We start from the raw sequence: 14,340 nt of genomic DNA on the forward strand, positions 1-14,340 counted from the left end.
GATTTGTGTGTCCATCCAGTATAATTTCCCCTCAGTCTGAAGAACATTCTTTAGTGGTTTTTGTAGTGCAGGTATGCTGGTAAAAAATTCTGTCTTTATTTCACCTTTGGGCTTGAAGGTTATTTTAACTGCGTATAGAATTCCAGATTGATAGTTGTTGTCATTGAGCATATTAATGGTGGTGTTCCACTGTCTTCTGGCTTCCTTGTGTCTGGTAAGATGTTAGTGATAGTTACTATTTTGTTCTTTTCTCTGTGTATACTGTCTTTTTTCTCTCTGACTGCTTTCAAGATTTCTCTCTTTATCTTTGGTTTTAAGCTGTTTGCCTATGATGTGCCTGGGTGTGGTTATAATTTGAGAGGTTTTTTTTAGCCATGATTTCTTCAAATATTTTTCTACTGTTTTCTCACTGTCTTCTGTGATTTTATAATTTCCTTTTTTTTTGTAGTTTCAATTTTTCTGCTGAGATACTCTGTTCATTCACACATTAAAGAGCAAATTGTTCCTTAAAGTTTTTGAATGCATTTTCTTCTAATACTTTGTATAAAATATCTGCTTTAAAGTTGTTGTCTGCTATATCTAACATCTTGTGCAACCTGGGGTTGGTGTTCTATTGACTCTTTTTCCCCCTTGACTGTGGATCACATTTTTCTGTTTCTTGTTTACTGAATTTTGATTGAATACTGTTTTTTCCTTCTTGAGAATGTTTGTTCTACAAAGCTGGTTGGTCACCTTGAATTTATTTATGTTTGGTTTTGTATTTTATTACTCAAGATTTATAGAAAGCTCAAGGTGACGCCTGGCCCCTCTAATATGGTGGGACATGACTTCCAAACTGGGTCTGCCTGTGGATCTTGCCTGGGTTTGGTTTTAGACATTATTCGTTTTGGTCTGCAGAAGGCTATACTCTAAAAGTGTGGTCCTTAGTCTTGAAAGGGGGAAAGGATGTTAAGGTGTGTATTAGTAAGGGTTCTCCAGAGAAACAGACCCAATAGGAGGTATATGATTTAGTGTAAGAAATTGGCTTGTGTGGTTATGGAGGCTGAGAAGTCCCCACATCTGCACTTTGCAAGTTGGAGACCCAGAGAGCTGATGGTGTAGTTCTGGTCGGAGTCTGAAGCCTGAGAACCGTAAGAGCTGATGGTTTAAGTTCTAGTCTGAAAACCAGCAGGCTCAAGATTCAAGAGCTGCTGTTTCAGTTTGAGTCCAAAGGCAGGGAAAAGGTTGAAGTCTCAGCTCAAAGCAGTCAGACAGGAGTTCTCTCTTACCTGTGGAAGGGTCAGCCTTTTTATTCTACTCCGGCCCTCAACCAACTGGATGAGGACCACCCGTATTAGGGAGGGCAGTCAGTCTATGGATTGGAATGTTAATCTCATCCAGAAACACCCTCACAGACACACCCAGAATAATGTTTGACCTATTGTCTGGGCAGCCCATGGCTCAGTCAAGTTGACACAGTAAACCTCTGTTAAAGAGATCTCTCCACTGTGGCTGGGCAAAGACTCCAAAATTTCCCATTCTCTTTCATTTCTGTTCTGCTCTCAACCTCTTAGCAGTCACTCTGCACTAAGCTTGTCTTATCCTTGCCCCATGTACGTTCTGGTCTTCTTGGGACCCCTCTACAGACTTTTGGAGACCCCTTTCTGCATAGCTCTCCTCTCTCTGTTGCTCTGTCCCCCAAAGATTCCAGGTGCTTCAGCTGTTTGGAACTCTTAATCTTTACTTTCACATCTCAGTAGGACCCCCATGCTTTGCTTGGATTCTAGCTCCCTCCACCATGTTGGGAAGTTGTCCCCAGAGAACCTGGGCAAGAAAACAGGGTCAGTGGAGGAGACAATTTTCTTTAAAAATTTTGTTTCCCTGATTATATTTCATGGAGTAGGCAGACTTTTAAATAATGTTGTAGTGATGTGGACCTTTGGATGAAGGTCAGGCCAAAGGGGTGGACTCTAGAGTAAATTGTACCCCACTTCCCACTTAGTGTTGGAACCATAGCCAAGGCAGATGCCATGGGTCGCAAGCTCTGCAGATGCAATGACTAGGGGCTGTCACTCATGAAACAGCTCTCCCATTAATGGATGCCTTCGTTCTTTCCTTCATTTGCCACTTGTTCTCCTGTAACATTCTTCTTACTCTTAGTCCTATTTTCTTTAACTACAGGGAGCGAGTCAAGGTCAGTTCATTCCATCCTTGAGACTTGCTAAATTATTTGGAAATGTCTAGTCACTGGTCCTTTAATCTTTCATTGTCTTGGCCGAACGTCCTTGGTACTTCCAGATCCCCAACTCACCTAATTACTTTCTCAGAAGTTCTGAATTTTCACTGCCTCTCTTACGTAGATCTAGAAATTGAAAGAATTGTGAGCTTCAGAAGCCTTACCCATACTAAGACTACAAATCCAGATCTCACCTGTCAAATTCTTGGAAAGATTTTTCTGATACTCCCTCTTCCTCAAATCTAAATTGGTTCTTCTCGTTAATTTTCTCTTTTAGCAATGTGTACTTCCCCCTCATAATCGTGAGCATGGTTTGTAGTTATATATTAGTGTGATTTTGCCTGTCTCCCACGTTGGACTGTGAGTTCCCTGAGGGCAGACACAGTGGCAGTAAATCTCACCCGTGTGTCTCCAGTTCTCAGCACATATTTGTTGAAGAAATGAATGATAGATTTGAAACTCTCATCATGTCATGACATCATCTGATTTTTAGGATATTATTTGTGTGTATGCAGTTATTTAAAATTATTTTTCAGTTGTTTCAATAGGCGTAAGTGATGGCACTTCTGAATTGTATACAGAAGTATGTATGGTTGTCCCTCTTGCGACTTTCTGTCCACTCCTGTCCATTCCTACCCAACCACCTTCTCAGTCCCATTGTCCTAACGACAGATACTGCTGTTCAAGGTTTGCAGTTATCTTTCTGGACATTCTCCTGTGTATTTCCATTTATATGAAAAGAAACATAAGTATGCTTATGTTGTTGTTGTACAGATATATGTTTGCCCATATTTCTTTGTAGCAATGCAGTTTGAAGCTCAATTAAAATGGCAATTAAGTATTATTTTGCTATTATCATTGGTTTGATAATCAGATCTTTTCTGATCTGTTTATTTTACTTTCACATACTCTTTAAGTAAGGCACATAACCTCTAGACCTGAGTTTCCACATCTACTAAAGGATTGATTTGAATTAAATGAAATTGAAGACCTCTTGCTCTCAATCTGATACTAAATTCAGTGTTATTGTATAATCCATATGTATTAGCTACCACAAAAAACATGTTATTCTTTGTAATATTGAAAAAACAGGAAGATCAAACATCAATTATGACTTTGGGTAGCAAGAGGAAATTTTGGGGCAAGTTGTTAAAATGTTCAATTTTTTTTTTCTCCAAGAGTGGCTAGAGAACGTTAGCTGCTAAAACTAGTAGTGGGATCTGTCTGTCTTGTGGACTTTGGCACTAGGAAGTTTGTGCTTTGTTGATCCCTCAGAGCTAACTGATGACACCCTAAAAGGAATTTCACCCCAATTCCCTGAATTTTCACATCACAGCTGTATATTTATTAACACAATAAATGTCCCTGTGAAAAATTTTATAGGAATCAAAGTTTACATAGGTAAATCTTGGTTAGTTATTTATATAAAGCATTTTATGTAAAATAGTTTCCCAAGCAATTTTAACCCCATCTCCTCTCCCAAAAGAGAAACAAACAAAAGAATAAAAAAAAGCAAATTTTGCTTAGTCATGGTATGTTTTTAAGTTCTCTGTCATAGAATATCAAATCTTTAAATTTCTTTTAGTTAGCTGCTTTTGTCAAGTATCTCACTTATTTTATAGTTTAAAGAATTGTATTTCTAATACTTCTTTCATATATCACCACTTCTATTTAAAATTTTTTTTTAATTATGGAAAACTTGAAACATACATAAAAGTAGAGAATATAATGAACCCTCATGTCCCTGTCCTCCTGCTTCCACAGTTGTCACTATTTTGCCCACCTGGTTTGCTAACATTTTCAATATAAATAATACCACATTTAAAAATATTCTCTTTAGAAAAGAGGCTTGGTGTTTAAGAGGAAAAAAAAACAAACTCAAAACAAGAAACAAAAACTGTGCCCAAGCTTTATCTGATTATGGCTATTTATAGAGAACTGATAATTATATAAAATATTTTTTTAGTTCATATACCATTCTCTGTATCAGAAATACTCAGTTTTGTGCCTTTCGCATTGAAATGAATTAGCCAAGTCATTTGTTCCATCATTAGATTGCAGGTATGACTTAACTGTGCTTATAATCTTGTCTTAAATATTTAAAAATTTTAACTCATTTGTTTCAACAAAGCAACCAAAAGCAGATATTTTTTTGGAGATGATGTAGTTTGATGATACTGGTTTCCTTTCCCTCCTGTATTGAGAGTCAGCTATAGTTGAGGAAGCTGGCCATCTGGAGGGTGAGTTGAACAGGCTGTTCTCACTTTCTGGGGCTAGGTGCTGTCAAGCATATAGTTAGCTACAGTTGAAGGCAGAGTGGGGTTAGGGCCTTAATCTGGTATAAATACTGCTGTGGCAGGGTTGAGGGGAAGTGGTGTCTACTGTAGAGGTTGCTGGTGGGAGACTATCTGGAGGAGAAGGCATTGGTGTTGACAGGCAGAAAAGGAAGGAAGGCTCATGGAGTCTGAGCAAAAAAGTGATGTTGGGGGAATGATCTTTGTCCCTCGTGGCTAGAGTGTAGATTTGGGGAAAGCATATAGTAGGAAATAAGACTGGAAAGGTGGAGATAATAATGACAGTATAAAATATGACAGTATGAAGAAGTGAACAGGTAATGAGCATTTACCGGGCAGTGCTTTAAATGCTTTACATGTGCTATGTCATCGATAGCAGCACTATTTTATGGGGTAATCTTCACTTTGTAAATGAGGGCACTTAGTCAACTAGGAGTTTAGAACTTTGCGTGAGGCCACCTAGTAAGTTGTGGAACCAGGAGTTAAACTAGGGCAGGCTGACTCCGGAGCCTGACGGCTTTGGGCCTTGAACACCAGGTTAAGCAGCACAAAGCACTTTTTGGGGGTCCTACCATGGACAGTGACCTAGCAGTATATTAACTGAGTTTTAAAAGCAGAGATCTTTTTTTTTTTAGCTGTACGCGGGCCTCTCACTGTTGTGGCCTCTCCCGTTGTGGAGCACAGGCTCCGGACGCGCAGGCTCAGCGGCCATGGCTCACGGGCCCAGCCACTCTGCAGCATGTGGGATCTTCCCGGACCGCGGCACGAACCCATGTCCCCTGCATCGGCAGGCGGACTCTCAACCACTGGGCCACCAGGGAAGCCCGCAAATATCTTTAATAGTTTATTTTCATGAGCTTTTCACCTTTACTGGAGTTTTAAACATTGGAGGTACTTAAAGGTTGTTTCATAGTTGTGGCTTTAGCTAGATTCCATGTCAACTTTTATGTTGGCTGAATTTCTTGGACCATTTTTTCCTGATTATAAAACATGTGCATAGGGCTTCCCTGGTGGTGCAGTGGTTGAGAGTCCGCCTGCCGATGCAGGGGACACGGGTTCGTGCCCTGATCCAGGAAGATCCCACATGCCGCAGAGCGGCTGGGGCCGTGAGCCATGGCCGCTGAGCCTGCGCGTCCGGAGCCTGTGCTCCGCAACGGGAGAGGCCACAACAGTGAGAGGCCTGCGTACCGCCAAAAACAAACAAACATGTGCATATTTATAAAAGTTGTGATGCACTGAAAAGTGTAAAGAAGACAATAAAAACCGTCCAGTCTTTTATTAGCCAAAGACATTCAATATTAATAGTTTATGTATTTTCTTCCAGAGTTTTTTCTATTCTGTTTTTTGTTTTTAACTTTCCTGAGACTGCGCTTTGATGAAGATTTTGAGTTCTTTCTGATAAAATATAATGCATGCCTTTTCCCCTCATGTAATATAATTGTTTTAAGAACTTAAATGATTACATAATATTTTATCATGTGAATGTACAATAATCTTTGTCCTCTTTTCTTTTGAAAGTGTTGTTGAACATTTTTATTGTTTCTGATTTTTTATTTTTGATGATGTACTTTTGTTTATAAATTTTGTATTTTTCATCATGAAATGTATTTCTAAAAGAGGTTGAATGTGAAGCAAAATAGACTACAAGCAGAATGTGAATCAGTGTTACATGAAGAAAATTGTATGGGAATAATACTTACTTTTGCTGAAGCTCATGTTCAAGTATACCATGTATAGATTTGAAGATTATAAATTGAGAAATAAAGCATAAGATTCGAGCAAGAAAAATGGACTGGGACTGGCTAATTAAATTTGAGAAGAGAGGTTGAGTGTCTTGATGTTCAGCTGGAGAAGAAGCTGAGGAATAAGTCTCTGTGCATCTGAAGCGTGTTTTGTAGGCTTTGTATAGTTATTTTCTGTTTCTTCAGAGTGCATAAAAAAACATGAACGTAAGTTAGTATGGAGGAATTTAGCATACAGTTTGATTCAGGATTGAAAATTCTCGGTATAGTTTATCATGAGAATTATTCTTGGAGATAGGTAGATTTTCACTATAAATTTAGGATTTTATTCTGCATAAGGAGGAAGGGGTGCTTAAGATGGCGATTTAAAGGTATAACTAGACCTTTATTTCTAAGATTTATTTTAATATTAGTTCTAGTTTTCTTACCTGTTGTGTGTTTCTTTTTGGATATTTCCACATAAGAGCAGCATTACTATGTTAAAGTTTGCAGTTTTGATTGAAAGGACAAACCAGAACAAGAAACAAACAAAACTCCACACAGGCAGCTAGCAAAATAGCATGCCCGTGTAGGTAACTGATTTGCATGACTGTGAATGAGAGGTCCCCAAAGTTGAACATCCAGTCTAGTGAGGCCAGCGGAATTTGAAATATAGGTTGGGAAATGTTGACATTAACACATCAGTCATATGTGTTAGGATTGTGACAGTATGGCTGCTGATACCCCATGCCAGTCATTTATACAGACTTGCCATTGATCAAGAAAATCCTAGTTTAAGATTTTAAGGTTTAAGATTCTAGGTTTAAGATTTCGTTTCATTACAAAATGCCCATTCATTTTAGAAACTTTAAAAAATACTGAAGATAAGAATAACAATTTCCTGCAGTTCCTCTCTCTGGAGATAACTATTTGCATTTTGTGTATAACCTGTCTTTTTTTTTTTTCTCTGCACACAGTTACTCTCTCCTTTTTAAAAATGAATATATTTGCATACTGCTTTATAGCCCACTTTTTCTATATAAGACAGTATTTTCCATGTTGTTATTCTATCATTCTAACGTGCTTATTGAACATCTCCTAGGCTATAATAGAAATATGAGATTGAGATTCACCAAGCAGTAGATACTATCACTTGAGTAAGAATATAACATAAATAATTACTAAAATATAGTGGTCGATAAGTAAACGCAAGTTCAGAGGAGAGATTGGAGTGGCTTTAAGCTGGATGAGGGAGAATTAAGGTGGTCTTGAAGAGTGGATAGGATTTAGGTAAAGAAAGGGCAAGTTTTAGGAAGGGGGAATGATTTGAGCATTGATGCAGAAGGAGGTTAAGTGGCATTTTATAGAATGCCATGCTGAGCTCTGAGTTCAGGGCGATAAGATTTGATCTAATGTTCCTAAGTTACAGAGGGGTTAAATCCAGGTTGAAAGTCTGTGCTTCAGGGATGTATGCGTGGCAGCTAAAGGTGTGATGAAATGGGACAAGGGATGAGCTGTCTTTAAGTAAAACAGTTCCCAAATCGGCTGTGCTCAAGAATAACCTGGAAGTTCTTGTTTAAAAACAACCAGATTCTTGAGTCCTTCTCCACGCTTCCTGAATCAGGATCTTTTGGGGTGGAGTCTGCAGTCTAGTTTTGGCAACCTCCTGTACTGTTTCTGACATACTGTCTGGCCTAGGAGATGCTTAGTTTAGGAGGCCTCTGTAATATGTGTGAAATAGGGACTGATATAAGGACATGGACCAGGGTGATAACAGTAGGCGTGGACGAGAATGGAAAGGCATGAGGCATTTTGAAAATCGATAGAATTTAGTGAGACTGTTTAGAGTAGCTAAAGAAGTCAGCAGTTACTAGCATGGTTGTGGTGTCGGGGGCACGTGTAGAGATGGCAGTGTGAGCTGTGTAAGGAAGGGATGAGGATGCCTTTTAGGCATAGTGAGTTGAGGTAGTAATGTGGCACTGCACGCAGCATCCAGCAGCTGTTGGACTAGACACTGAGTGAGCGGTCAGGGTAGAGAAGAGAGTCTGGAATTATTAGTTCAGAGTAAATCTTTGAAGTACTTCTTTTAGAGGGAAAGATGTATAGAAGAATGAGTTGGAGGGGCCAGACGATGGAACTGGAGAGTAACACCTGAGTTTGGAGCCAAAGGTGAAAGAGACATGGAGGATGATTGGTACCCTGAAATACAAGGTCACACATTTTAAGAATTTTTTAGGAGGTAGCATTTCTCTAAGTTCCACAAAAGTCTAGCAGGGAAAATAAGTGCAACTAAACTCATTTTACTACTCTTAGTAATAGGCTTATTGGAAGAAAATGTAAGCTGTTAATAATAGTGTGTGTTTTTTTATTATTTCTGGATCTTGTTGTTTTTCTGTATTTTTGAAATTCAAGGATAATTAAAAAACAGTGGTTCATAAGATTATATATAATTATATGTATTAAAGTACACATAATCAACTAAGTATATGTGTGCATGTACTTATGTAAATTAATTACATATAATATATACTTTATAAATAAAATTGTGTGTATATAAAATACTTTAGAAACACACACATACATATAAATACTTTAGACCATTCTATTTAGAAAAGTCGGTACTATCAGAAAGGAAAGCGTGAGCAGTTTTTTTATTGCATTTCTTAGAAACTAGTTATGAGAAGGGGTCGCAGACTATTATTGATTGAACATATTCTTCCTAAGTGTCTTCTGTCTGATAGATATGCTTTGTTTCTGGAATACATGCATGCATGAGATCACCCCAGATGTCAGGTTAGGGAGGGAAATGTAACGGGGGATGACACTGAGCGCTGGGTCTCAACCTTGTTTGATTCTCAAAGCACCTAGAGGTCGTTGGGCCACCCCTTTTTAATTCCTCTTATGAGCAGGATCGATTTGAGTAATAGAAAGTTTGAGTATGTTATGTGTAGGTGATGTGAAGCAAGCGCATCAGCAGAAGAGATTGAAAAAATTTGTTCATATTACTTTGCTTTTAATTCCTATTTACAAAGGATTCCTGTACCCAGTTCCAGCATGTGAGGGTGTGTGTGTGTGTGTGTGTGTGTGTGTGTGTGTGTGTGTGTGTGTGTGTGTGTGTGTGTGTGTGTGTGTGTGTGTATGTGTATGTTTTTCACGGGGGAGGGGCTTTTTCACACCAAGCAGTTCTCAGATGGCAGCGGGGTGTCTGAGAATTCAGCCCAATTCTCACACTGTCTACCTGGTAAAGGGCTCAGTCCTGTAAGACCCTCCACTTCTGACACCAAGCACAAGCCCAGGTTGTTACCTGGGCGTCTGACTGGCTACAAACTGGAGGTTCCTGTGACCTCCTCCTTAGGTTTGATTCATTTCCTAGAATAGCTCACAGAACTCACTTTTCTTATTTTGGCCGCGCCTCGAAGCTTGTGAGATCTTAGTTCCCCAACCAGGGATCAGACCTGGGCCCTGGCAGCGAAAACGCCGAGTCCTGACCACTGGACCGCCAGGGAATTTCTCAACACAAGAATTTGTGTGGATTGGATGTGGGGTAAGCAATAGCAAAGAGGTCCTAGATGATATTAGGGTTTTAGTTTGGGAGATTGGGGTGTAGTGATACCCGTTAACCAAAACTGAGAGTACAGGAAGGAGAAGTGGATTTTTTTCCTGTCCTGCCTGGTCATTCCTCGTCTTTTTTGATCAAGAGAGAAGAGTGGGGAAATGACAAATTCAGTTTAATGTGGGACCTGAGATCAGCGGCTTTGGAGTCTGTTTGGTTAGATTTGAATCTTATCTCTCTACAATTCGTCCTGTGTGACTTGGGGCAACTTCACCTCTCTGGGTCTTAGTTTCCTCACCTGTAAAACGGGTAATAGTGCTACTTAACTTATGTAATTATTTATGAGAATTAAGTGAATTAAAGGAAAATGTTTATTTGTACATTAAATATAAGATACCTCATATGCAGTTATAAGTGGGAAACAAAATCAAGCTCGTTCACTGGACTCTCAGAAATGTGGGCCTGAACCTTAAAGGAGAGAGGTGGGCTAGAGGCAAGTTGGTATTTTCAGTCTGCTTAATTGCACATATAACTAAGATAGTACTTAATGTTGCCTTTCAACCAAATCTTAGAAGTGAGGCTTCTGGAACTTAGGTCTGCTTATGACAGGGATATGTCCTAGTATCTACTTTATATAGTAGTAGTCACTCTCCAGTAGTGGAAGTTAGGTTCCTGAAAAGTGCTGTGGTCTGAATATTAATGTTTGAGGAACTTGGAGTATAAGAGAATACATGCAGATAGGTTGATAGACTTGAAGGTTGAAATAAACCTGTGAAAATCATTGTTTTCACACTCACTAAAGGAGACAAAGGATGGCAAGCAAAATAAAGTATCACTGGTAGTTTATATGTTTTTTTAAAAAATAAATTATTTATTTATCTTGGTTGTGTTGGGTCTTTGTTGCTGTGCACGGACTTTCTCTAGTTTTGGCGAGCGGGGGCTACTCTTCATTGCGGCGCGTGGGCTTCTTGTTGCGGTGGCTTCTCTTGTTGTGGAGCACGCGCTCTAGGCGTGTGGGCTCTAGAGCGCAGGCTCAGTAGTTGTGGCGCACGGGCTTAGTTGCTCCGTGGCATGTGGGATCTTCCCAGACCAGGGATCGAACCCGTGTCCCCTGCATTGGCAGGCGGAGTCTTAACCACTGCGCCACCAGGGAAGTCTCTGTATGTTTTGAATTAGTGGCAGGGTACCGTACTTTAATTTGGTCATAGCTTACTCCTAGAAACTTTTCAGTCTCTGCCCACCAGTCTTAAAAAAGATATTTGTCAATGCGTTATGTGTTGTAACAGGTAATATGCCTATGAGTTATTTCCCTCCTGTTTTCCTGTATTTATTGCCATATACGAATACTCAGTGCCTAATTTTGTCTCAGTTTAGCCCAGATATAGTCCTGGAGAGGCCAGGTAACTTGGTGCTTGAGGTAGCAAAAATTGGGACAATATTTATTTAATCCACTCAGCTCTGTCTTCTTGAACCTTTTCTCTGGTGCTCACGCAGGGTTGTGTTAGTTCTTTATGTACAGTTTCATGAGAAATCACATCCTTCTTCCCCTTAAACCCATGTATCAGCTACTTCCACTTCCACCGTGCCATTGGAGTCATATATTCCAAGACCCAGGTTTTCAGTCCTTCATGTTCTTTTTATCTTGCCTGAGGCTTCAGTGCAAAAATAACTTATCTGCTGTTGGTTTTTACACTCTTTTCATCTTGTCTCCTTAATTCTTTTGTTTTTGTTTTTTTTTGGTAAAGGGAATATAGAACGAACTGTTACATGCTGTAATCAGAATTTCTCTGCTAGGTTGACTTTGCAGGAGAGTTACTTTTCCATTCCCCTAAAGTGAAATACTTTATACAAATTAATTTACTGCTTATGAGCTTTATTTCATGTTTGGTATGGTTGAGGCAGAAGAGTGGTGAGTCTAAAATCAGACTAAGTCACCTAGATTCTTGCAGGTTTGCAATTTTCTCCTAACCATTTCAATGATCCCTAATGAGAGGCATCTTGGAGTGGTGGAAAGTAGTGAACTTTGGTGTGGGACCAGAGTTCTCAAGCTGTGCCCATAGGCCAGGCAGGTTAATCTCTCTGACCCTTGATTTCCCCACCGTTGAAATAACAGTGCCTACTTGTACGGTGTGTGGTGTGTGTCAACGTCTGTGAAGTGTCTCAGCTGATGGTGTATAGCAAATGGCTTTTTCCCTGCACTTTTACTCATAATTTCGATTTGATGATATCATAATGCTTTTTGCCTTTTTACTTTTTTTTTTTTTTTTTTTTTAAAGACTGTGACTACTTCTTAGGGATCCTGGGGGAAATCATAAATGTTCTTGGTTTTTAGGATTTCTCTTGAAAGCCCCAGTTAGTGAAAGGACTTTTTTCTGTGTATGCCATTTGATCATCTTATTGGGAATTAGAGTTATAGATTTTTTATTTTCCTTGTGTGTTAGGTATCAGACCATTTCCCCCATGACTCCTTTGGCTATTATAATTCTTGAAAATCTATTTCTAAAATTATTATCTGGAAAAAAGACATTTTCTTCTATCACTTCCTTGCTCTGTTAGTGTAAATGAGCAGAAGTTTATAAGGAAAGCTAATCACAGAGTATAATTTTAAGATAATCACATTGTAATTTGATCCATGGAATCAAATTTTAGGTCTTTCAAATTCGTTTTCATTTTTTTTTTAACATCTTCATTGGAGTATAATTGCTTTACAATGGTGTGTTAGTTTCTGCTTTATAACAAAGTGAATCAGCTGTACATATACATATATCCCCATATCTCCTCCCTCTTGCGCCTCCCTTCCATGCTCCCTATCCCACCCCTCTAGGTGGTCACAAAGCATGGAGCTGATCTCCCTGTGCTATGCGGCTGCTTCCCACTAGCTATCTATTTTACATTTGGGAGTACATATAAGTCCATGCCACTCTCTCAACTTTGTTTTCAGTTTTGTAGCTTGTTATTTTTTTATTTTTTTGTAGCTTATTCTTAATTGGCATCTTCTGAACTATCAGAATTGTCCTTTTAAATCTCATTGTGCATTATATTTTATTTTTTCATGTGGGTTAAATTTTTAAAATTGTGAATATATGAGAATATATATTGATATAACACATAAAATTAAAAGGTCATAAAAAAAACAACTGTATACTTGTACCCAGCTTAAGAAATAAAATAGTACCTACCAATACTTCTGAAGCTTGTATCAGACTGAGTTTTTTCACTGGCTGCTTATGATACTTCCCTACTACTTTAGTTATTTTGGAACTAGATATAGGGCTTCCCTGTTAGCTCAGTTGTTAAGAAACCGCCAGCCAATGCAGGGGACATGGGTTCAAGCCCAGGTCCGGGAAGATCCCACATGCTGCGGAGCAGATAGGCCCGAGCGCCACAGATACTGAGCCTGAGCTCTAGAACCTGCGAGCCACAACTACTGAGCCCGCGTGCTACAACTACTGAAGCCCGCACGCCTAGAGCCTGGGCTCCGCAATAAGAGAAGCCACCACAACGAGAAGCCCGCGCACCACAGCGAAGAGTAGCCCCCGCTCGCTGCAACTAGAGAAAGCCCACGCACAGCAACAAAGACCCATCACAGTCAAAAATAAATAAATAAAATTATTTAAAAAAAAACAAAACTAGATACAGTTTTTAGTTTTCAGTACAAAACGTGTCATTAGAGAATACATTAATACCTGCCATTTAGTTTAACTCTTCAGTTAATCTGGATTTGCCGTATCATGCTAATGCATTCATTTCAATCATAGTTTTGCCACTCTAGTTTTTTTCAGATTTGTAGTAATTTTATAAATCTCAGCATGACAGTGCTTTTGATTAGGTGTCTCGATATCCTCCCACCCTCTCTCCCCTCCTCTCATCTCCCCCACCCCTCTTGAGAAAGAGAGACAGACAAAAAGAGAGCGAGTCTGATACCTTCCTGAGCATACCATGCACGTAAACTCAGCTTGTTGAAATTCTGTTATCCCTGCAGATGTGCTGTAGGTTAATTTTATGCAGTGATTTTCAGACAACTAAAAATTGGTTTGTAAGTTAACTTCAGAAACCACTTAAGCTCAGTTCCTAGATCGTTCATAGACCATTATATTGCCTTGGGCAAAATGTGAGCTAAAACATACTGTAAAAGATTTTGAGGACTATGGGAGGTTCCTATGGTAAGGATAGTAGATGCTTTTTGTTGGCATCTAATTTTGCTCCATAATTTGTGAATGGCTCCATTTGTGGGGGGAAAGATAAAAAAATCACTGTAGGTTTTTCTCAGAAAAAAAGAAAAATATGACTGTCTGGATTTGTAAGCTTCTTTAGAAAGAAAATTGTATCTATAATTGCAAAGTACATTTGTTGTTCGCTGTTACTTACTTATTGTCATTAAAACTCACATCTATTTTTTGAAAAGTGACCAGCCTGAAGGATATATTGGAATAATCACTAGAATCTTTATTTAAAGTAATCTAAGGTCAAGACTTGAGGAGTTTATCATTTCTCAGTATATGATGGTTTAGTTGCTGCATATGTCAGCAGCAGATTTTGTAACTTACAGAAATTCTT

At 39.0% G+C, this 14,340-nt stretch overlaps 1 protein-coding gene across 5 annotated transcripts in view; it reads left to right on the plus strand.

Annotated features, from left to right (window-relative positions):
- DYRK1A (dual specificity tyrosine phosphorylation regulated kinase 1A) overlaps positions 1 to 14,340 on the plus strand; it is a 145,667-nt gene that overhangs the window by 35,394 nt on the left and 95,933 nt on the right. The gene's annotated exons all lie outside the window — the stretch shown is intronic.

The sequence above is a fragment of the Pseudorca crassidens genome, chromosome 5, assembly GCF_039906515.1.
Source record: "Pseudorca crassidens isolate mPseCra1 chromosome 5, mPseCra1.hap1, whole genome shotgun sequence".
Taxonomy (NCBI): Eukaryota; Metazoa; Chordata; class Mammalia; order Artiodactyla; family Delphinidae; genus Pseudorca; species Pseudorca crassidens.